General features: G+C 43.0%; 1 long non-coding RNA gene across 1 annotated transcript; it reads right to left on the bottom strand.

The window, feature by feature from the left end:
• Positions 1-740: 740 nt before the first annotated feature.
• Positions 741-15753, bottom strand: LOC134175590 (uncharacterized). The gene is made up of 2 exons (XR_009969058.1): positions 15510-15753; positions 741-1854 (listed from the first exon to the last, which is right to left on the bottom strand). It is a non-coding gene; the product is annotated as an uncharacterized LOC134175590 (long non-coding RNA).
• Between the last annotated feature and the right edge of the window lie 9475 nt (positions 15754-25228).

The raw sequence follows: 25228 nt of genomic DNA, 5'->3' as shown, positions 1-25228 counted from the left end.
GAACAGCAGTGAAGGGTGTGATCTATATAAAAATCTAAGAGAAAGGAAGAAATTTGTTGACGTATATTTATGTGCCTGTGCCAAAAGATCAAGCCTACAAAATCATTGGATTGTTACACCAGTATGATATGCCTCTGTAGCTAAAGTGGAATAGAGACAGAGATGAAAAAATTGTGTTCCTGTTGTGCCAGGAAGTTCACCTAATTCATCTCTATGAAAATGTACATCCATTTTCTGCAACTCATTTCCTAGGTTTTGGCTGTTTTTTAATATTCCAAGAAATGAAACTCCCTCCCTTTCCCATGAAAAGTTACTTTGCAAGCAACTTTGCCTGTACTTGTGGGGTTTGTTTTTTAATTTTTGGCAGTTCAGGCAAACTTTTGAAGATCCTGGTTTTATCTCATCGCTAATAAATACATGATTCTTATTCTCACTTAATGCCTGAATCTTTCAAAAATCTGCAGATAACCACCCCTTAACCGATAGGGTCCTTTCAATTAGACTTTTCAGTGACAGGATTATTTTGTTCTGCCTGAATTCTACCAGTTTCTGCCTGGTAATACAATACAACAATTCCTTAAACCCCAGCCATCAGCTACTCTGTGGGTTTGTTTCCTATGACAAATCAGTGTCTGTGATTGCTTCTTGGCTGGTTTAAGAGTCTAGAATACTTTAGATGTCATTGGAGGTCATCAGGATTTACTTTCAGGGAAAAATAAAATAATCCAGCACTTCAAAGGTGTTAGAATCTGGCCATTTACTGATAGGAATATTCTACTCAGCTACACCCTCTTACCCAGCTATTTGACATGCATGTTTCCTTTCCTGACTCAAAAGCTGTGAGTACATCAAAGGCTGTCCAAGGAATGAGCTAACACAATGCCACAGGCCCACATTACCTGAACTTATTACAACCTTCATCCCACATCTCTGTCTTTCAAGTTATTTCCCTGGTAGGACTTACCGATGCAGTCATCCAGGATCCAGCTGTGTTGCTTCTGGGAATAATTCATAAAAAAATATTTATAACCTAAAACGTGGTAAAATTCCTGCCTTCTTTGAGATTGTCTCTTTATCAGGTTGTGATCTGCAGTTTGGAGTTGGCATATCAGTATTTCCTTGCATGTGCCAGCATCAAAGGGAAGTACATGCTCCTGTCTCCAAATAAGAGACGTTTTCCATATGCGCGCTCTCCTTTCTGTCCTGCCTAATGACTATACATTAAGATAATATGCGGGAAAGGTTGCAACATTTTGCAGCATATGTCTGCACAAGTGAGAAGCATGTCTCACACCTGCTTCTTGGCTTTGGGACATTATTCCTCATAACTCTTTTACAGCCTGGCTGGCTCGTGGTGCTGCAGGCTTCAAATGGCAAGCCAGGGCAGCAAAGCAAGCCTTTCCCTGCTTGGGGCGGCAAGATATGCAGAAGCCTGCAGTCCCTTCTCTGGTCTTGTGCTCACTGGGGAAGGGGTGCTCTGTGGGAGCTAATGGCCTGCGCCCTCCAAAACAACACTGCCAAACCACCTCCAAAGGAGGCTTACGATTATTCCCATGGAAAAATGGTTACAACTGATATTCTCATTTGAAATTCAGAAACCTGGTTTGAAATAGAGACCATTTTCCTTTAAATAAATGTAGAGCAGTGTTAGAGCAGGGTTACATCTGTCACAGACAAAAATGCTCTATTTATGCCTTATTGTAATCCATTCACTGGTTTATGGTCCTCGTGTCCTTCAGGGAGTGTTGGAAACCCACATGGTGTTCCCGAGCGCTACATTTTGCATTCGGATCTCTGATTCTGTTGACAGATGTGTACAATCACACGCAGCAGTCAGACAGCTCCCTCTTGACTCTGTATTGGAGGAAGAGCGAGAGGGCAAATTATTTCAGCTGAGGTCAGCATTAACTTAAGCTCAAAATAACTCCCTCCAGATCCACCTGTTTCAGACAGAAGCATGCAAACAAGTGGTGGTCTTTGGTGAATTGTAGCCACTTCCCTATTTCACATCCCATTTTGGGGCTTTGCCATCACAGATGTAGACAGCAAACATGTGCTCGATTAAACAAAAAATGCTGCAATCAGCCTGATAAATAAAAGGAATAATAATAAAAAAAATGGCCTCACTCTGTAATGTAATGTGTTAGCAAACACATATTTCCCATTTAATGTATAAGCATTGAACATGTAAATGCAGGCATTTCCTGGATGCTTCAGGGAAAACATAAACTTTCTTGAGAGGAATCCATTTAAAAAAGTGTCTGATGAGTGCATTGATGTTAAATTAAACAAAGGTTTCTGAGAAGATACCCTTTAAACAAGAGTTTCCAGATTCTCTTAGTTTCAGTTGCTGAGAGTATCAACTTCCTCCTTCCCTGTCTTTCTATATAAAAAGAAATGCTTCTTGTTTCATTCCTTATAAAGGGCCATTCCTAATTGTCCTGGGTTCAGCAGTAGCAGTCATGTTTCTCCTTCTTGGTAGCTGGTACAGTGCAGTGTTTTGACTTTCGGCTCGGGAACAGAGCTGATAGCGATGTTTTGGTTTGGCCAAGGACTTTGTGAGCCTCATGCTCCGCCAGGGAGGAGGGGAAGCCGGGAGGAAGCAGAGACAGGACACCTGACCCAAACTGACCAAAGAGGTATTCCATACCACAGCACGTCATGCCCAGGATGTAACTGGGAGTTAGCCGGAAGGGCTGGGAGACTGCAGGGCTGGAGGAGGTATCGGTCGGTGCTTGGTCGGGCTGAGGGGAGCAAGTTATTGGTTGGCTGGTGCTGAGGTGTTGTATTCTCTTCCCTTGTTATTTCCTTTATCATTATTATCATTGGTGGTAGCAGTAGTGATTTGTGTTATACCTTAGTTACTAAACTGTTCTTATCTCAACCCGTGGGAGTTGCATTCGTTTCGATTCTCCTCTCCGTCCCTCTGAGAGCAGGGGGAGGGCAAGAAAGGGGGGGAAGTGAGTGAACGAATTACCTGACTGGGTTTAAACCACGACACTAATAAATCTGAGTGGTTCCAAGGAAATGCATTGAATCACTGACCCACATTCCTCATCACCTTGTGGTCTGAGATCCACTCATCCTCCAGAGCAGGGACTACTCTGACCACATTCCACCCAACCTCAGGTCAGAGGGCTTCTGGCCTCACTGTACCTTGTGGGGACCATCCAGAAACAGAATCCTTTTTTTGTCAGCTCCCATTATCGATACTGATGTGAACTGGCTGGTGTCTAGCAAGCCCTTCACAACTGCTTCTCAGATAAAGTCACCTGGAGTTTACGAAGAGGATCTCAGAAGGGCTTGGGAATCAAGAATGGGACTCTGCTCTTGAAACTGTCATTGCTCTTGGAATAAACCTTAGTAGCAAAATCTGTTCTACTTTACATTCTCTTAAAAATTAAACTTTTGAGAACTGGGAGATTTTCCCTGAGTAACCACAAAGCTTCTTATAGCTGGAGGCCAAAGCTGAGGAGGGGTACCATCATGTTAACCTTGGGCGGCTTTGATATTTTTATTGGCTGTGTTCTCAGAAAATAATGGTATTAGTAGCTCTGACTTAAAATACCGAGCACTGCGGCTCCCTCACAGCAGGTAAACAATCTGTGCAACTGGGCACAAATGCTGATAACAAGGCCTCCTTCCAATTAGGAGGCAACAAAACAAACTGCATCAGCAAAAATTCCTGCAAGGATATTCCTTAAGGCTTCTTTGTGCTCTCTATAAAACACAAACATTTTTACCATGCAGTACACCCAAATTCATCAGCTGCCCACAGGAATACTTAAGCACTGCTGCTTTGTGAAACTGCACAGAAAAGATTGCCTGGTGCGGTTGCAACTAAACCTTAGGGTCAGAGCCAGAGGGACACATTTGCATAGGAGAGACACAGACAGACATGTACAGACACAGAACTGCAGCCTCTCTGTGTAAAGGGAGTTTGCTGGTGTAAGCTAAAACCTCTGTGTAAACATCTGAATTTTCAGAAAGCTGCTTGAATGGTATGCACTTGAAAAACAGATGTGTTTTGAGAGCAGCCACAATAAATATCAAATGTGGGTGACATGTGGGTCTGAGATGGCACCGTCACAGACATCCTGCCCTTGGTCTCCTTCTATCTGAAGATGGAGGGCTGGCTTTTAACACTGCAGAAAGACAGGAGTGCTCCTAGAGATAAGCAGAACAAAAATCTTGCAGATGCTTTTTCATCAACGTCCATACAGTTCTCAAGCACAGACAATTACATTGTTTGACTGTCTGAGGCATTTATTACATTGTCAGAGCTGCTTGCCCCCTCTGTGAGCCTCCCTGGTGATGGTGCATCCTGTAGGTCTGTGATCTCTACCTTTCCTAAAGGTCCAATTTACAGTCATTGGCAGCATGTCAATGCAGTGCACATGCAAAGCAGTTGGATTTCAGCCTTGCTCTGGAGTGGTGAGAAAGGAATGAAGGGAACCAAGTTGGAACTAAGACCATGAATTATCAGACTCAGTCACTGGCTGTATTTGAGGCTTATTCCTGATATTTGGAAGGTCACCTGTGAATGGCATTGATGACTCTTGGAAGAATTACTGAGGAACAATTTCTTGAGGTATGATGGGGTTCTAGGGATAAAACACATCATCAAAGGTGAAAAATAGACTAAATATAGGAGTTTATAAGATGACACATTACTTGATGGATGTTAGTGTTGGTACCACTGGAAAATATCTTTTTTTTTTTTTTTACAGTATGCAGGCTTGGCCACTTTCTTCATATTGCCTAAAGGAGTGTTTCTACTGCTAACCTGGATGCAAAGGGCACACCTCCCACTCCCTCAGTGCAGTCAAGCTAAGGACTTCCAGGCCAGAGATTTAGTTTGCCTGGCTAAGGGTAACAACACTGACTCTGGAAGACTGGAGTTCAGTGGCAGGGAATTCTATTTGCCAAAAATGGGGCTTAACAGCCAGTTTGGCTGTGATCTTGACAGCCATTTCTTTCAAACTGAACTGAATGATATTCAGCAGGACTCTATCTAGGCACAAGACATGAGATTTATAACAATCTCTTGGAATTGTTTCGTAAATGCTTTGTAAATGGCTCCTTTGTTTGCACATAACCTTCTTCAGTGGAGATACTGAACATCATTCAAATGATGTAGCTGTCTTTGAATGGGGTAAATATGAGCTAATCTCCTTTCCAGTGTCAACGGCCTTTACTGCAGCTCACAGTAGGAATGGTCCCTTCAATTAGAGTAAGGATTCATGATTATGCTGAAAGTTGATAGCTCAGCACACCTGTGTCTATGCCAAAAGTCTGTATGGGATGCCTGGACAGTAGCCCAAGTGGGGAATGAGAAACTGTGGTTCGTCTGGGTAAGATACCCAGCCAAGTCCCCAGAATTAGTTGCAACCCAGGAGGCACAGTAGTTCAGGGTGAATACTTGTGTTTAGATACGGGTATGAGACTTAGACACCTCTGCCATGTTCAAATGACTGTCTGACAGTATTAGAAGGCTGGGTTGAGTGTGAAATGTTCTGTATCAACAAGATCAGCTCTTATGCAAACAGCGTGCCCATGACTTTGTTTCAGAGTAGAGTAATTAGCAGGTTCATAACCTTTAACAGTGAAGCAGCAAGCAGAAAGAGAATTCATGTATATTTTCTGCAGGGAGTTCGCCCTCCTGGAGAAGGATGCACTGGACTCCCTTAGATGTTCAAGATTTTTTAGGGATGGGGTTAAATTGTCTTTTAAACATGGGATTTATGACCAAGGTCACCTGAGAATCCACCCTGTGCATATGTTAGACCTTCAGTGGTTGAAGCGTGGTTTTCCCATGTGTGGATGGGGTATAGGATGGAAAAGTAGTTGCAGTTTATCTTAAGGCCAGTATTGCTGGGCTCCAATGATAACACAGCGGCCATCAAAGCTGTTAAATAACTGGTAAGAATTGTTCTAATGGTCCCCCTCTTGAGGGCTAACAAAAAAATGATTACGTGAAAACAAGAAAAGAAATAGGTGGTGTCAAGTGGTGGAAGGTTGAGATGTGTTTCAGTAAAGATCGAAGGCAGTCAGATATACGTGAGGTGTGAGGTGTGGCTGCTGAAAACCCCACTTGTCTTTATGAAAGTGGGCTGTTGTACAAAGTGAAATGCTACAGACATTTCTAAGGGCACAAGCAAAGTCAAAGGTAAAGTTAGGGAAGAAAACCCAGGTTATCTGATCTTCACTACAGTGACAGGCAACAAGAGCAATCCTTGGATAGAATGCTCAAAAGGGTGCACATCCAGAGCCTACAGCAGGAAGCGTTAGCCTGCTTCAAGAAAGGAAAGAATCAAAATCTATAGAGGGCTTTATTGAATAGGATGAAATGGATGCCCCATCAGGATTTAATAATACAGGATTGTTGCAAACACATTTCATACTGTCGAGGATCTCCACAATTTCCTTTGATTAAAAAAGAACTTTTTGGTGGAGCAGTCCAGAATATTTGTTGAAAAATAGTCATAAAAACATTGTTTTAGCAAAAACATTCATATTTGTGTGCATGTGTGCATGTGCATGCCTAGGTGTATTTGGGCTGACATGCATGAAATTTTTCAGAAATCAAATCATAGGTTTTGAACTGATCTATTTTTCAACACTAGTGCTCATTTTACGGACTTCTATTGCTTTTCAAGGGTTCTTCATGTACAAGCAGATTAATCGTAACAGTTCTGCAGTTTCAGAGAGGTGTTTGCATGTCACATAAAGATTATGTCCTATTGAAGACTTTTTGTGATTCTTTTTGCTTTTATTGAGACTATCAAAAGAAAAGCATACAAGAGTTAAAACCTGACTGTTTTGATTTTCACACAAACCTTTGTGCCTGGAAGCTGCCAGAGATATATTTGTTATGAGAGATAAGAGGAAAGCACCTTGCGTATCGCCCTTGGAAATTTCCACTGATACATGCGCAGCTATTTCTAATTGCTGCAGCTATGCAGTGGAAATGTGAGTCCTCTCTTTCTTTTTCAACAGAATAATGGCAAGCGGATGACATGACTGAAAGACATCAGTGATTGTCTTGTTATAACTGTGGTAGTACAAGGACATGGGTAAGACAAAGCATTTGTTTAGAGCTGCCCTCACAAACAAAGCACCCCTGTTGTGTGCTCATGTCTTCCCATGAGCTTTTTTCTGAGATCCACCCTGCCACAGTGAAGGTGCATTTAGCAGCAGTGGGTGCTGGGTTCCTCACTACTCTCTGTAACTCTGAGACTTGCCCCTACAGGCTGTCTTTTATTAGACTAAATGGTATGGCTGGAAAAGATCAGACAAGGTTTCTATCACATAGCACCCTTGCTAGGTCTGATACATAGCAGCTGACTTCAGAGCTAAATGCAAAACAAAACCAGTTGCTTAGAATTTGGTCCCTCTATTTACGTTGCTCCCTTACCATAACACTGCTTTCAGTCATTTTCTCTAGCTGCAGTCAGCTGGTGTCATACTGAAGCCTGAAATATTTGCCCAAAAGAGTCTGTTCAAGTGCAGCATCTGGAAGAGGACAGGAGCAATAAACAGGCCAAATTTACTGCTTTGGGAAGTGGGCAAAACCTAACTGGTGCCAACAGTGAGCTCAGCTATGGGCACAACAGTGGGAAGGACTGAGCAAAGAAGTGTGTAAGTACTTAGGAGCTAAGTTTATAACTTCTTAGGCAGGTATTATACATCATTCACTCTATTTATACATGTGTTAAAGGGGACATCCTGGCAGCAAATAAAATGAAGCTACAGCATCTGTTACTGTGGGGCTGTTTTATTGGGATGCTTCCCTTGATTAACAGCAGGACCAGGATGTCTCGGCAGCCCACTGCTCTGCTTCTGTAAAAGCAAGACCCTCCCAGAACCCTCAAGCCTTCCTCTTTCTTTAAATGGTTCCTGTCCCTTTAGTTTTCTCCACACTTCCCCAGTTGAAATGTTCCAGCCCTGGACATGGGAAGTGGTGCACAGCTGCGTGCCCAACTTTCCAGCCTGCCGCCATGATGGCTGGTGCTGCTGGTTAAAACCTTGGAAACGGATTTCTAATTTAGATTTCTAGCCAAGCTGTGGCCTATTTTAAGCCTTTAAAAGAACTCTGAACCTCATACAGATCTCTGTTCCCTTGGAGTAAACTGGTGGCAGCAGCACAACCAAGCTTCCCAGTGTCAGCCCTGGGTAAAAAAGGAGGAGAGGGGATCAGGATCCTGCCTGTTGTGTTACTGTTCACACAGAGGATAGAGTAACTTCAAGTTGTGTTCCAGACTCTCATCAGAGGCAGACTCTCTGCTGTTTTGTCAGTTTAATAAAAAATTAATGTATCTTTTCCTTCTCTCCAGATGTATTAAGAGATACACAGATCAGCAGCTTTACAGTCAGATCCCTGAATGAACGTGCAAAGAAGATAAGGGTGCAAAGAGCCTTTCCTTGTTCTCTCCAGAACATGTCACAGGTGGTCCCAATACCCAGGATGTCCCTGCTACCTACCCTGCTGGCCCACAGGACCTAATGGCTGGGCTGGGGAGGGAGTGCACAGGCACTGGAAGCCCCCACAACCAGCTGAGTCCTGGCAAGGGGCCATGCTTCCTTTTCTAGAGCGGTCCTGTTGCAGGTCATCATGGCACTGTTATCAGCCCTCTCCCAGAAACCCTTGGCATCTTTCACAAGTGTGGTCCCATTAGCCCAGTGCTCTTTGTCTGGCAGGGTAAGAGGAGGCAGCAGGCAGGGAAAACCATATGAGCCTGGCTATCACCTCCTGCCCACAGAAGTATTTCCCAGTCAGGAATATATCTGGTTGGGAAATAAGAAGGTTTTTATGAACTCAGAGCAGTGAAATTCTGTGGTGGACTTTGAAAAATAGTAAGGACAAAAACTGAGCTGGTTTAAAATGTAGTTTAGGATGTGATTGAGCTTACATGGTACAGTGACCTGTGAGGAGGGCACCTGGGCAGCTGGGCTGCAGCAGCCTTTGGCCACCCTGTGCCTTGGTAAGCCAGCCTTTCTAAGGAGAAAGGCAGATGGTGCAGCCGTCTCGTCCTTCACCAGGGACAGGGATGGGCCAGGTTACACTGCCTCAGCATCAGAGGGCACTTTTGACATAATCGGTCTCTTCACAGGAGGAAAAGCACTTTGACTCATCTTTTACAAAGGGCAAGCAGAGATGTCAAATATTAACTTTCCTCTGTCGCCAGTGAGAGGAGTTAGAGTTTAGATGAGGGACCTAAGGAAGATTGTCTGCGTATGAACTCTGATCCTCTTCTTACAAGCTTTAGGGATGAAACTTACCTCAGCTCAAACAAGTTCTTGATACTTAGTTGCTCTGTGCCTTAGTTCTCTGCAAATGGAAATCTTGCGAAGATGAGTGTGTTGAAGGCTTAAGACAGATATGAAGCATCACTCCTTTGCTCTGGGTGGCACTAATGACTGAGCTCATTTATGCAGAAAATATACTGGGTTTTTAACAGTCTGCAGTTGGGCTGAACTGTCTGGTGCAAGGCAAATTAAAATGCATGCAACATCATTCATTTTCAGTTACTACTCCTCTCTTTTGCTGTTAAAAAGGGAACGTAGATCTATAATTCAACTATAAAAGGTGCCTGGTGACTAATACATAGCACTGGCCTGCAGAATGGGTTATTCTCTGCCATCAGGCACGTCTGCGGAGGCTGAGGCATTGCTATACTCAGTGACATGCTTTTCTCTGTGAACAGTGTTTGAATGAAGTTTGTGAATGAATTTGCTGTGGCAGTTTTACAAATCTCTCTTCAAACCTAACGCTTACTAAGATTGTGTTCTTCTCAGTTGGACTTCCTTACAGTTGTGTCTTGATGTTAGTATATTATGTCACCCATCACTGCAGGGAAAATGACAACAGCCAATTTATGTATGTTGGAATAAGACAGAGTAGTTATAAGGTGTCCACTGTGACTCAGCATTTGCTGAGCTCTTAACACATTTCTTTTCAGCTGACAGTGCTTGCTAAACCTGGAAGTCTAATTGGAGTAAGAGACTTGTACAAATCTGCTGTCTTATGAAATCTGATTTTGAAATCAATGTGCAGTACAGTGAGCTCCACCGATGCTCTGGGTTTTTTTTTATCAATGTTTTTCTTTTAAATACGGTGCTATTTTGTGTGTAACCAAAACTTATACGTAAAAAAAAATTTCCAGAAGATGTGAGTTACACAATACAGCTGCACAGCAGCCTGCAAAGCTCTGCGGATCTAGGCAAGTAAAGCAGACGTCTCGTGATCCCATGATCTAGCAACTCTCCCAGTAATGACAAAATGTGTAATAAAAGCTTTTGATAGGAGTCAAGACTTGTGTGCTGTAGGCAGCCTTGTTAGGATGAGATTTGAATGCAAATTTTCATGTAGCTTCTCCTCACCAGATCACAGCAAGACCCATGCAGGGTAAGATTACTCAGTGGCAGCCCCTTGCCCACTCTATCTCTGTGGGGTGGCCTGTGATCTCTGCTATGTTGCTGCTTCTAGTCTGTTTTGGGATGTGGCTGGAGGAGTGAAAATGATGGAGCCTCAGGGTGGACTTTGGGAAGCGAAGAGAGCGTAATTGAAATAGACCAGAAACAAGAAACCGATGGTCAAGGGGAGGGAAGCAGAAAGGAAGTGTTGAAGGTTTGGAAGTCAGAGGTGAAATCAAGGGATATACAACACAAACCAATAGCTAGCAACAAATGCAGGAGCACAAACAATATGGTGATTTTTAGCCAATATTTTTCAACGAAAATAAATATGGCATCCTTCCAAGAGGACAGATATAATCAGGGAGGAATTTCACAAACAAACATGAACAGAGATCAGCTCTTCAGGGTAGCAGAAATGAGGAGCATGGTTCCTTCCAACCTTGAGATAACCTTGGGATAAGGTCCAGACTGGGACAGAAACAGCAGAAGTCAATGTGATTTGGCACTGGTCATTGCCGAGGGAATGTGATATGTCAGACCCATTTCTAAAAATCCTGTCTCTGTCTGTCTCAATTGTTGAGGACAGAAGCGCAGGCAGTTCTTGTGCAGACTGCACGGGATGGGGCATGGGTGCACAGTGGTTTCCTAAACCTGTTCTTTGGCCTTGCCAAGGTCTATCCCCTCAAGCAAGGACCACTTGTCCCTTTGTTTCTCCTAGGCATAAATCTCTTTAGAAGGAGATGGGAAATAGGCCAAAGTTTGGTTGGTCTTAACCTTTTCCATTCTGCCTCCACCTTATGATCCTTTCCTTATATCTCAGGAAAGGATGTAGTTCCAGTGTCAGCCATACAGCCAGAGCCAGGTTATGTAGCAGACACTGCAGATGCTGCACAGACACAGCTCAGTAGCAGTGATGGGGGTTAAACTCCTACAGCACCCCAAAATATCTATGTCTGGTCTTCAGCTGAACAGTCATTTACCTTTTGATCTTCATTCAGTGCATAGGCTAGGTGAGAAAGGATTGATAACAAAGCTTACTGGCAAAAAAATATGAATGTAGCCCGTCTGAAGCAGATACCTCCTTCTTGTGTGCAAGTTAGCTGCCAGTTTGTGCACCAAAGGGGCAGACCATGTGCATAAGGATATTAAGTTCTAAACTCAAAAGAAGATTTACTGTGGAGTTATAGGACTGATCAGCTTTGCCACTTTGCATTCATCAGTTTAAAAATTAAATGAAAGACTGCCTGCTTGCTTTCTGGTTTCTGAGAAATACGGTTTAAGAAATAAAAGTATAAAAATGTATTGCATCTGCAAAACAACCCATAGTAAATAATAGCTATTCATACTCTATGTAAATTCATGCCCTAGTTACGCAAACTCTAATTCAGAAGCTTGTTGGCAGGAGCTGCAATAGACAAATATACAGACTATTGGCAGAAAAAGTGCTTCCATTATTCATTTGTCACTGGTACCCAAGACTGTGATGCTATTCAAGGTAATGTACTGTCTCAAAATAAATCTTTTATCGCTACTCACTTCAGCGGCTGGAGCTGGTGATGTATACAAACACATACAGATACAAGGATAAAAGGCAACCATCTCTTGCAGGAACTGCTGTATCACAGCACAGTTTTATTTAAATATTATGCACTGTTCTTTTGGAGGATTTTATCCAGTTAATGGTCAGATGTGTCTGCTGATGTACACATTGCTGATATGCACAATGCCTTATGTGCACAACATCTAATAAGGCACCTTTACAGTAAAGACTGGGATCTGTGCGAGTCTGCACAGAAAAGTAGTAATGGTGAGTGACTGAGAGCATTGGAGAACGTGAAGGGTTTTTGTGTTTCTCTGTAGTCTGGACCACGAGAGTTATAACAAGACCCAGCATAGAAAAGCAGCAAGATAAAGTAAAAAAATATAAAATCTTTCTTCAGTTGCTTGGACTGATGCTAAGGTAAATGGAAATTCCTTTCACCCCTGAAGAGATGAAACAGTCTATAATCAAGTTAATAATCTTGATCCCAACTCAAGTCAATCTTACTTGAATCAAATCAGGTTTTTCCTCAATTTAGATCCTAGAATAGACTTGAAAATTGACAAAGGAAAGAGCAAAATATTTCTGCTGAAATTTTGCTTAACAACATAGTAGGAAATAATATATATGCACAATCACATTTAACTATAATTCCATATAATAAAAACCAGAATGGCAACTTTGCCTGTACTCAAGAAAGTATTTAGATTTAAAGCTTAGCATTCAGAGTCCTTTCTTCCATCTGAAACATGGTGGAGGAGAATTGGTGTGTGGAACCTGAAGCATAGCAAGGGAGACTATTTTATGGTGTAGAAACTCAAGGATATAGGAGGAACAGTCAGAGAAAGGTGGTTCCCACAGAGACTGATTCACTTTTTTCTAGGTAAGTGGCGCTAGTAAAATGAATGACTAAAATGGAAGGTACTAAATACTTCCTAAAAATTTTTAGTGGAGATTTTAGCCACTCTCCCATAGTCATCATGGGACAGGAGAACCCTCCAAAGAAGCAGAGCTTGTCTATAGTAGATTCACTTAGCGGTTGGTGGTAGCAGAAGGTGGGCTGTGCTCTGAGGACATGAAAACAAGGCTGGCTGCAGGGGAGCCAGCAGCAAGCACAGGCAGGGGCATAAACAGGCACGTGAGCTCCAGTAAAATGCAGGGTACTTTGCAAACAGTGTTAAGGCAGGGCATGAGCGGAACCACAGTGGCAGAGCATCAATAGCACTGAGCATCTAGAAGGGGGGCTCTGTGCGTGTGTGTTAGGACAGCTACATTTTAGCTGTGTGGTGCTGCTCTTGGCTATTGGAATTGCCTCGAGTGTGTGGCAGGCCATTTTTCCAGAATCAAGATACCCCATACCCTAATGGTTCACAGCATCACTCCTCCTAGAGGATCACTGGGCCCTGCAGGGAAGCTCCAGGGGCTTTTGTCTGCTTCCTTGCTGCTTACTACAGCACTGCAAGGCATTGCTGGTGCTAGGCCACATAACTTCCTGTTCCTTCCCCATGCTGCCAGCTTGCATGGATGCCTGTACGCATCACAACAAGGCTGCACCCCACTGCTGCCCCACATGAGCCCTCAAGGAGCTCCAGAACAGTAACCAGAGAGAGGCATAGTGGGCTAGACCACCATCTGCAAAATCAAATTCCTTCTGTAAGCCCTGAAGCTTGAAACTAGCCTTACTACTGCATCCCCTCCACTACCAGCACCTGTGCCAGTGACTGTTCTCATATGGATGGGCTGAGAGACGTTGCTTTAACAACATGACTCCTCTCCTCCTTCTGCCTGGCCAGGCCTGGTTCTATACAGGAGAGACAGAAAATGGCAATTAGATATGCAGCTGAATTGGCTAGGGGCTAAGATATGCAGTGTAGCATGCTTAAGATAACTGCTTATGTCATTCTTGGAAACTCAGTCCTCCAGAGTTTGATTAACAAGAAGCATCTTACTTCTCAAAAAGCTGATGATGGAAGTTGACATAGATAGTGCTGCTTTAATCCAGACAGATATAATGCTGTCTTTTAAATTAATTCCAGAGTCCTCATCATTTTCTGTGAAGACAGCAGCAACAGTTGAGTCCATTTAGTAACAGTAAAACCCTTGTTTTTCTTGCTCACTATTACTTTCAATATATAGATGTTTGTCCCTCAAAATCCTTTAAACACTATCCAGGTCTCAGTGTCAGTTGAAATAACTGTATTTATTGATTTTCTACATTTTAATCCATTGTTTACTAGAGTATTCAGGTACCACAATTCGATAGCCTAAGGAAGATTCAGTTTCATGGGATAAATTTCTGGTCCATCTCCTAATGAGTAAAATAAGATTGCCTAATTTGGCTGAAGAGTTATTGGTCCTCCCTGTTCTGCTTCCCACCTGTATGAGCTGAAGACATCTGTTTTTTGTGCAGTGTGGCTGTTTCTTCTGCAGGTGAACCCAGATGGTCTTGCTCCACCTCTGGTGACTGGGCCATGAGTAAGAGATGAGGCAGCTGCTTCAGTTTTGACCAGTACTGGTAAGTCTTCTAACACAGGCAGTAGAAAAAATGGCCTGTGCAGTGGAAATAACATTTTTCAGTGGTTTAGATCACAGACACTGTCAGCAGGGATCAGGTGAGATTTGAAATAGTTGTTTAGAGGAGAATTCCTGCATTTCAGCATTATTCGTCAGAAATGGGATGTGAAATTCCTGTGGGGGAATACATTCCCAGCAAGGTGTCTAACATTGTTAGGAGCTTAACTTTCACGGATCTAGTGCTGGCTGGTTGTTATAGATGCTGAATGAGCTGAAAGGATGGTTACAGAAAATCAGAAGCAACCAACACAATTTATATGCAAGTGGGAACCCTCTTAACCAGACAGTGCAGCAAACAGAAATCCCACACTGAGGTTTTAAGGTGTTCACTACCATCTGTACAAACAAATAAACACAATTACTCATCAGAGAGATCCACTGGGGTTTCTGAAAGCTTACACATCATGTACACTTGGGTCATCTCAGCAGTGGGAGCTTTCTGGAACAGGAGCAGGCTTGTGTACTTGCCCCTGTGCCTCATGGCAATCAGAGCAGGCAACAAATTCAGGCAGGGCCTGTCAGCTGAATAATTATTTCTTTTTTTCTCCTGACCTACGGAAAAGTGCTAGCATGGAGGTGGAGCTCATGTCCTCTGCCTAGGGGAGAGAAGATCCAGCTGTGGGCTCAGATGGCAGATAAGACACCAGGCACACTGGTGGGACTCTACTTCTGAGACTGCGTTTGTCTTGCCCACCTGTGGCCTGGATGATTACCCAGGTTTTGTTATTTTTTTCTCCTGCACTGTCCTCCCTCCTTCATTCTCTCCTATGCCCCTATTACCTCAGTTTGCCTCCTCTTCAGCCTCCTTCATTCTAGGAAGTTTTGCCAATAGAAACTTTACATGTAAGGTGTCTGTGGGTCACTTACATTCAAGGCGTGTTTTGGCTGAGCACCAATGCCTTCCTCAATGACACAAGCCCTCACACTTCCTCCAGCCAGTGACACAAAGCCAAAGAGGGCACAGCTTTTCTCCCACTCTATGGTGCATGGCCTTGTAGAGCTGACTGAAACTCAGATTGCCACTCCATGGCTCTCTTTGCTTTAGAAGCACCTTTCCCACTGCTTGTCCATGTGTGTGAGTAACCAGAACACATGGTTACTCATGCAACTATGAGTTACATCATGAAGAACTTTCATATGCGTACAAAAGTTCTATAGCTAGACCTGCATCATAATATGAACCTAGTGTCTCAGGGCCTCAGAAAGAAACCATCAGGTTCAAATAAATGCCATATGTTTGTGAGCTTAAAGGCTACTGACTCTTTGCTACAGCATCCATTCCTGCTCCTTCGTTGCCCTGGCTTCAAACCAGCATTCCTTGTTTGTGCTTATACCATTCAAGTGGATCAAATGCAAAGAAGCATTTCTGTGCTGTGTTTGTAAGAAGGACCTAAATACACTGGAACATCTTCAGTGAGGACAGAAAATGTGGGAGAGTGTGGGCTTTCATGTGGTATCACACTAATTAAGGGATAAATGGATGCAGAGAAAATAGTTTTATGGGGAGCTGAGCTCTGAGCATATGGAAATCTCTGGGCTCATCATCAGCTTTGTATAGTACATCATTCCTATGTTACATGGTCAGGAGTTGCTGTAGTGAGTCCTGAGGTGCTCTATTGGGCAGTGCTGATGGCTGTTAATCTGACAAAATTGGCTGGAGTAGGAAGAGTTTGTGTTCTTCAGTGCAGGGAAGGGAAGGCTGCCTGTGTAAAACATAGAGACCACAGAAACATAAACCTGAATATAAGCCCTCTGTATGGGCTGAAATGTTGGCACCTGCGTGAGGCTGGATGTGTGACCACTGCCCTTTACCCTAATTGCCAAAAGAGTATTTCACCTGAAATACTCATCTTCAGATCAAATTCCTCATTCCCTTAAAATGCTAAGCCTCACTTTCCCTACCTCCATCTTTGGGATGCATTCACAGAGTGCTATACCACCCTTGCAGCCTGTTACTTTGCTAAAGCTAATATAGTTTACTCAGGTGGCTGGATTTTTCCAAGGGATTAAGCTCATTTGTCAGAGCTATCTCTGCCCAATGCATCCCTATGCCATGTCCATATATAACGAAAGCCTGCAAGGCACCTCCAAGTAAATCTCCGCCTCTCCTCAGACTTAATTTCTGAGGGATTTTTGATCTCTGCTTAATGAATCTGAGTCCTTGGCTCTCCATTTGATGACTGTTTAATCAGACAGTTTAGCCTAAAATAAAAAAAAAACAACTCAAAATGGCTTTAGAGGCAGTTGACAATTAATTGCAATCCATCCATCTAAAACTTCCTCGTGGTAAGAAATTACCCTGTGCTGTTTATGATATTATAGTCCCTTAGATAAGAACACAGATGTTAGTTTAAAATGAAAAAAGAAAGTCTAATGAACAGCTGCTAATCGAATCAATCCCCTCACTCAATTTGCTGTTCAGGTTAGAGCTACACATCAGTGGCCTGATGGGTAATACATCAGACAGATATTTGGAATCCAGGAAATTCAGAATTCAGACTGAATTAAGAAGTAAAAGAACACCAAATAACTCAAAAGAAAATGTGTGGAATCTGCCAGCTTTTTCACAGGAAAATGATGTGGAAAATTCCAGAAATACTGCAATACCTTGGGTTATTCATAACAAGAAGTATAGCTGGTTCTGCTCAAAAATTCTTTGTAGCAAACTGGAGAGCAGCAGCATCCACTAGTACTTTACTTCTAGCCATACATACTGTGCTGAGAAAGACATTATTGCTAAACAGTTCCAGATTTTCTCATATACAGGAGTATTGTGTAATTGCATACATCCGTTAATTTTAGCAACTGCTTTTCTTTCCTTTAGAAAGGTGAATAAAAGCCTTCACTTTTGTTCATATACTGCATTAATGGTACATATAGGTTAATGGATTTTGCACTTGACTTGGTGAGTTTTAAGAGTAGTTTACCAGTAAGAAAGGAGTTAAAAAATCACAGTACATTAATTGCTGATGGACTCCAAAAGTGATTTTGGTGCTGCTGTAAGGGAAACGTTGTGCACTGAACCTATCTCTTCTATTTGTAATTGATAAACCTGAAAAAAACACAGACATACACACATGCACACACACACAAATCCCTGCTGCTGCAAATTCAAACAAAAACTGCTTCTGTGTGCAATTTCACTTCTCTGTGCAGCTGGGAGGATGAGGCCTATGCATTGCTGGAGGCTGTCGATCACTGAAACCTATCCCGTAGGGACTATAATTACCCAAACCCAACTGTTCGGTAAAGGGTACTAAAAGCAAAGGCTTCTGAATAATGCCATCTTCCTAATTACCTAAGAGTTTCTATCTTCAAGAGACTGACTGATCAATTCTCTTAGAAACTCTAAAGCTAAAGTTCATGCTGTGCTAAGGGAACATCTTGATAAATCTGATCATGTTTGCTTTCCTCAAATATCTGCAGTGGCAAAAGCTGTTGCTCATCCTACTGGTTCTGCCAGAGAGAAGCAAAGCCCCAGCTGGAGGGTGCTATATATACATAAGCATCCAAACATCAGTTGTTCTTTCAAAATGCATATACAAAGCGCCTCAGCCTCTAGTGTCTGCAAATTTAGACAAAAATCTCATGACAGTAAACTTTTCTGTGAAATTTCTGAAATATATGCTCCTTAATGGGCCAGAAGTTCCTCATGAACCGTCTTAATTTCTGTGCAGAAGTCTAGCCCCTGTTTGAATCCTGCGTACACCTGACCTTTGGGAGCTCCTGCAGCAGCACATACACACGTTTCATTAGGCTGCGGCTGGAAATGGATTCCTTCGTCAGGAATATGTGGCCTGTTATTTAGAGAGTCTGTCCTCTTTTCTGATATAAAAAGAAAGAAGACCCTGAAATACCTTCTCTGTACTAGTGTTTTGTCATATTTTTAGTTCATGTTCCCCTTTCTTTTCTGTACGCATCCATCTCTTCCTGTGCTCCTTACATCTGGTGTCTGCTTTAGCCTGTCCTGATGCTCTGCACCCCAACCTCCAGATCTGACAGGTAACCCATCTTCTCCCCTGCAAATAAACCTGTGATCTCCGCTCTGTAGCAAAGGGAGCTCTGCTTCCCTCTCTCTAGCCCAGCAAAGCTGCCATTACACCCTGCCTGTCAAGATATCCCCTGCTTGCCCCTGCCCCACTCTCTCCAGCTACAGCCACCAGCCCTGATGGCTCTTGCTGTCAGAGGTCCAGACAAAATGTGTCTTCACTGAAGCACAGCTCCCCATGGCCTTTGTACCCAGGTCTGCCTGAACAACAGATGCAGCCTCTGCAGTGCATCCTCTTGGCAGGCACTGTAGAGGGAGAGGGGACGGGCACAGCGAGGAGGCAGGTCTGTACTCACATGCAGAGGCAGTGTCACAGCCACAGGGCAGCCTCTAAGCCTGTGGTAACTCCATCCACTGCCCCATCCATCTCTGTTCATCTAGCTCCATACATGTTCCTGTTGCTCAAGGCAAATACCTTGCTCTTCATCCCGCTGCCTGGGAAGAAAGAGGGCCCGGGGCGGAGAGAGACACAAGGGCTGGCTGAGGTTCCAGAGCTCCCATTCCCCAGCCTCAAGATCTGCCCTCAGCGTTCAGCCTCTCCCATTTATGCAAACCATTCTCAGTAGCTGGGAGATACCTTAGCTGCTCGTCAGAATTGCATCCTTACCTGCATGCCATTATTTATTTGTTATTCAAAGCATGTCAGCTTTGAATTTTTATTCAAAGCATTCTTGCTTCTGCACTTTGCTTGGGCAAGTGAAGCCATAGAAGCAGGCCCAAACACATCAGTCTCAACGCTGAGAGAGTTGTGCTCCTTTAAGAAAGCTTATGCAGTGATAGATCTCCAGAGTGAAACACTACCTCATAATTAACATGCATTAGATGTATTTATGTCAGCATGTAGCCCCAGATATATAGGTTGACATTTAGTGAGTGCATATGACTGTTGTTGTAATAAACAGATATGCAGCTGCTTCAACTCTTGGTGAGTTAAAGTCAACTTTAATGGCAGTCCACATTTGCAGGATGGCCTGGCTATAAGAGTGAGTCACACGTGATTTTTCAGCTGAAGGGATGGGATTTGATTTTGTTTCAGTGGAGAGATAGCAAAATCTCATTGTCTTCCTTTGAGCTGGATAAAAAAAAAAAAGAAAGGAAAAAATGAATAGATTTTCTGTCACGGCAAATCATTGAAAAAAGATTTGTTTCCAAAAATATTAATGATTTTCATAAAACTAAAAAATAAGTGTGTGAGTTTTACTCAAACTTTAGCAAAATGTTGTCTTCATCTTAAAGGAAAATGCACATCATTTCAACTGAAAAGAATAATTTTTCAGGCTTTTACAGACAGAAGAAAAGTGGGGTTTATAAAGTCCCAGAGCAACCTCAGCTAACACTTTCTGTACTAAGGCATGATAGAAAGAGGAAAAGCTTATGTTCCACATACACCAAAAGCACATTTTTAACAAGCTGTTCTTTATCATACTAAATCACACTGTTTATGTTTTTCCCTCTACAAACAATTTTGTGTGCTTTAGACAGAGAAGGGAGGAACAAAGAAATGAAAAAAAAAAATGTCAAAACAAAGCAACTTCTAAATGAACTCAGATTCGTTCAGCTGAGATAATCAACACATGCTGTACTTCAAAACTGTTGAAAAGGACAACAGAATGACTTCATTAGACAGGCTGTCGTATAAAGACCAGACCGACTGAGGCAAAATACCTTATGAAACCATAGAAAATATGTATCAGACATTAGAGCTGGGTTTCCTTCCTTACCCTGTCCAGAACTGACAAAATATGACATTTGGGTTGCAGCCACTAAAGGCAAGAAGAGAGGTAATCCATTTCACCTTGCATTTTTCACAACAGCCCTTTTTCTAAGTGTGTTCCCTCTTCCTTCTCACTATGCTGCTTAATTGGCGTTTTCAGTGCAGCACTGCCGACTGATGATTTTCTCAAGACAATCACTGGTTTGGGGCTTAGGGAGCCCATGAGAATGGTAAAGCACATTAAATCCCACAGATTTCATCCTGAATACTGCTACAATGTATTTCTCTCAGAAAAAGGAGATGTCCCCAGCAAAGAAGATCTGCAGCCTTGGAAACCCACTGAACCCGATGATCTGTGCAGATGATGAAGCAACACGGGCACTTCTGCTTGGTGTTCCTTTGGATGATACCTTGCTCTCCTTCGGTTATTCCTCATTTACCAGGCCTTTCTTGGGGGCACAGTGCCTTGAGAAGACATGGAGCCATTAACTCCTTCCTCTCTGACTGTCTGCCAACCACTAATTACAGGGACACAGAACTGCAGGATGCTTTTAATGTTCACCTGACCAGCTTTAATTGCCTTGCAGAACTCACTCATAAGAAGGGGGATTTTTTCCTCTAGTCATCAAGCTTGTTGCACATGTGCATGGAGGTCACACAAAACCCAACCAGTGTATAGGCAAGAATCCATGAAGCATGAGATGGACTGCATCTCTACATAGCTCACTTGCCTGGGCTCGCACAAAGATGGAAGAAAAACCTGGACCTCACTGCTTTAATAAACAACAGCTTGCAAGTGGTGTGCAATGGGATCCATACATGAATTTGGAAAATACAAAGCGATGAAGAAGAGACATATGTTTTCCTGTGTGACAAATGAAAAGGTGTGGAAGGAGCCATGACCTGGAGAAAACTGATTAATACAATAAGCTGTGCAAATTTTCATGTGGAACCAAGGGATACAGCCCTGTTAGTCTTCCACAAAGGGGAACTGCTGTTCAGAGCTGCTGTCAGGTGCCAAATCTTACTAGGAAACCTGCTTGGTTTTCATACAATTGATATTCATGCTGCTTTAACTAGGCTAGTATCTTTAAGGTAGCTCTGCACTTTAAAAGAAACTGCATTACACTGAGGATGGGAATAAAAACCTACTACATGGATGTAAGGTGTCATTCAGCTATAGCCTTGCTAGAAGCTGCATGCAGGTCTGCTGCACTGCTGTGTGGAAATCAGTTCATGGCTGGTTTAATGAGAGAATGGCAGAGTCTGCTTGTGAGGACAAGGAACACGGCAGATGGATCTATGGAGCTGGCCAACAGAGTTATGGGGGTGGAAACAAGAGCTGGGGGTTTCTCAAAAGGTTTGGACTGGCAGATCTGACAGTCTTTGGGCTCTATGCAGCCTTTTCCAGAATGTGAGGGTTGGGGACATGCAGGCAGCACAGGGTGTCCCCTGGTCCACACTCCATGATGGGGATGCTTCATTCTTGCCACAGTCAGCTGTTGCAGTCCCAAATCTTAACCCATGAGTTAGCCTCCACAAACTGCAAAGTTTAGCTGCATGCCAGGTTCATTGAACAGGTTCCCATACCATGGCACAATGGGAAAAAGCTATAGGTATACTTTGTGCCAGTGGTCAGGCAACACAGGGTGGAGTCTGGCTGTTCAGCAGCATATGTTCAAAGAGAGGTTTTCCTTTATATATATATTCCATCTTCCCTACATTGCGTAATGTGCTCTCCTTGGTCACCATCTTCTATCACACACCTGCTTTACATTGTTTTAAGCACATTTAGCATACAGATGTTATAATCACTAGGAATACCTTTATTCAGTTAGTGTTTTATTATATGTGGGCATTTGCCCCATCCACTCAGTTTCCTCCCCATGATGATTTGAGTATCTTCTGCAAACCTCATGTGATGACAGATGTAATTTTTCTCATTGTTGATCTATTACCAGTTGTGTTTTAAGGCTTCCTAATACTGCCCTTATACAACTGCAAGAGCTAGATGTCACACTTCTCGGGTTCTTAGGCCTCAGTAACAGTGCTTTCACCAGCTGGGGTAACTTCTCCACATCACTTGCAGCACTTCAAGACAGTTGCTTGTGCAATAGTTAAAGGCATCATGGGAGAACTGGATACCACCTCTTTCACAAGCAATTTAAGTATTAGAAATAAATCTTCTGTATGAACAAATTACCATGTAGATGGTACTGGTAGCTGATGTGAAGGAAGGCTCATGAGAAACTGAGTTTGCACAAGCTGAAAACCAACAAAACTCAAAGTTGCTGAATACCCATGTGGATTTCTGTCATGCCTTTTGCACACAAAAAACAGATAGGAGAAAACTCACTGAACATCCCCAGATGACAGAGAACTTGGAAATACCCTAACAGACACAATGGTAGGAGACCTGTTCTGGAGGCAGGATTAAGAATAGAACTATTAAAAAAGTCTAAATGCAGTTGCCATCTTGTCTGTGAAGTACTGACTTTCAGAAGCATTGACGTCAAACTTCTCCTTGACATTTGGGTATTCTCCCGTTTTCCATCCACAGAAAATGCTGCTATATACATTTCAGTCACTGGTAGGAAATGCAACTGTGCACCAGCCCTTTGTCAGCCCACCCTGAGGACTGAGCGTGCTGTGTGTGTCAGGCAGGCTAAGCATAACAGATGGGACTGATGGATGGATACTTGCCAGCAATAGAAATCAAACTAGGAGCTGTGCTCCTGTGGCTGGATGAAAGACCTAAATAGGTAGAACAACTTCTAAACCTGCATGGCTGACAGACAACCTGCACTTTGCATGCAACAAACTCCGCAAGCCCTCCCCAGGTGGATGGGGCTGTGACTGCAGAACATGTGTGCAAACATGGATTGGATTCTAGGTGAAAAATAGGGTTTCTGGGTCAAAGAGAAATTCAAGTTTTTAAAATGCATTTTGAGTCTCTTGCTCTTGTCTTATCTTCTCTCTTTCATGTACCTGTGTTCATTTTTCCATTTATCTTAGCCATGCTTATTTAAGCTACACACAGAGACAGAAAGAAAGCACTGTGAGATCAATATGATGGATGAATGTTTCTGCTTGTGTGTGTTAGATGCTTTTTTCCCAACCTCTTCTCTGGCTATTGAACTGTAACTTCTATGTGTCAGGGACTGTCAGCTAATCTTGTACAATGAGGATCTGTCCATGGATGGTCTTAAGACACTAGCACAACAAACATGAATAACAGTAATGATGTTACATCCTACACAGTATCACATGATTAGCTTCTCTTTGACCTATAGCAGATCAGTGAATTGAACGTGTGGCCTGGCCACTTACTCTAGAGGGTCCTTGGGCTCTGTATCTTCAGGAAGCAAAGTTTGTTCTCTGAGCATCTCTGGGGCACACACCTCAGAATCATCTACACCCAGGGCATTAAAAGCATGATTTCATCCCTAGAAAACAGCAGAAATGAGAAATAAAATCAGATTTAAACATGCTTTAGCAGGTTTTGAGTTGGCTTTTTTTATGCCATGTAAAGAGCATTTTAGCTAGGTGGCTCATATCCTCTCCAAATAGTAAAAAACAAACCTGTTTCTGACAATCCTTTGTAAAGCTATGCCAAGTTTCCAGTGCTGAGACTCAGAGGAATGAGAATACAAACTCTTTTTTCAGAAATATCCTATAGTGTAACATTTATGTCAGCTCTTGTCAGGGTGGCACTGCAGCTTGCCAGGGTCCTGTTGAAACACATCATAGCATGGCACCGTGAGAAGTGGCATGGCTCTGTTTGCCTTTTCTGACAGTTGTTATGTGCTCTGCTATGGGACTTGTGACTGTCCCAGAGGAGGTGGAAATCACTATCTCCAAAGCAGATAAAGTGCATGCCCTCTGGTTCCTATGCTCCCAGGCTGTGGTGGAGGGGAGGTGGCAAGGGGGTCCTTGGGTGACCCATGATGTACAGAGGGGTGGCAGTGCTGTGCTCCTCCAGACCACACTTGTCCATGCACTGGGTAGATGTGTCTGCCTGGTCATTACCTGTCCACAATCAAGCGCAGTGAAGATTGCTGCAGCTGGGAGAATGGAAGCCAGAGAGTCCCAGAGGCCCTGCCTTCACTGGGATATCTGAAGAGAGATCACCCTAAAGTCACCCTAACATGCTTCACTGCTGTACATAACATTTGGGAGACTGGATACATGCATGAGGCAGGGGCACTCTCAGAGACAGTGAAGGTGAAAGGCAGCACTGAATGGATAGCTCAAAGCAATTAAATGGTAGGTCTTGAAAAGGGCTCACATGTTTACATGTTTCCCTGTAGGGCAAGCAAGGCTGTTGTTGATAAGTGAAAATTAAATGTCTTTTGCTAATCCCCTCAGGGTGACGATACCTGTCAGATGTATCCATAACTTCACTCAAATCTCTCTCACTTCCTTCAGCTCTTGAAAGTAATGGTTATGTTCAGCACCTCTGGGCTTGTATGCTGTCATTGAGCTGGAAGAAACCTGAAGGTGTCATCCTCCCATCCTGCAAGATGGAAGGGAGCAAACAAAAGGAAAAATCAAATGAAGGAAAGAGAGAGAGAGGAAAAAAAAGAAAAAAAGAAGGAGCAGGGAGCCCATGTAAAGTTTGTTTGTTGGTAAACTTTCCAAGATGTGTACTGCATGGCCTCACTGGGAAGTTGTTCTACAGTCTCACTGTTCGCAGTCCTGAAATTCACATCTATGTAATTCACATCTCCCTTAAGCTTATTACTTCTTGACCTACTCCTGATAAATTTATATATTCATTATCCCATCCTGCAGCACCCTTGTGCACAGTTGATGACTCTTAGTGCACTTTCTGATTCTGAGATCTAGATGTGCCCTGCAGTGCCTTGCTGAACGACCATGCTGTTACCTGTTTTTCAGGACACTAACAAAAACACCAAATAGCACCAATGAC

This window comes from Pezoporus occidentalis, unplaced genomic scaffold (assembly GCF_034315485.1).
Source record: "Pezoporus occidentalis ecotype Australia unplaced genomic scaffold, CSIRO_AGI_Poc_V1 ctg7, whole genome shotgun sequence".
Taxonomy (NCBI): domain Eukaryota; kingdom Metazoa; phylum Chordata; class Aves; order Psittaciformes; family Psittacidae; genus Pezoporus; species Pezoporus occidentalis.
Note: the sequence above shows the minus strand (reverse complement) of the source record. Positions and strands in the feature narration are given on the sequence as shown.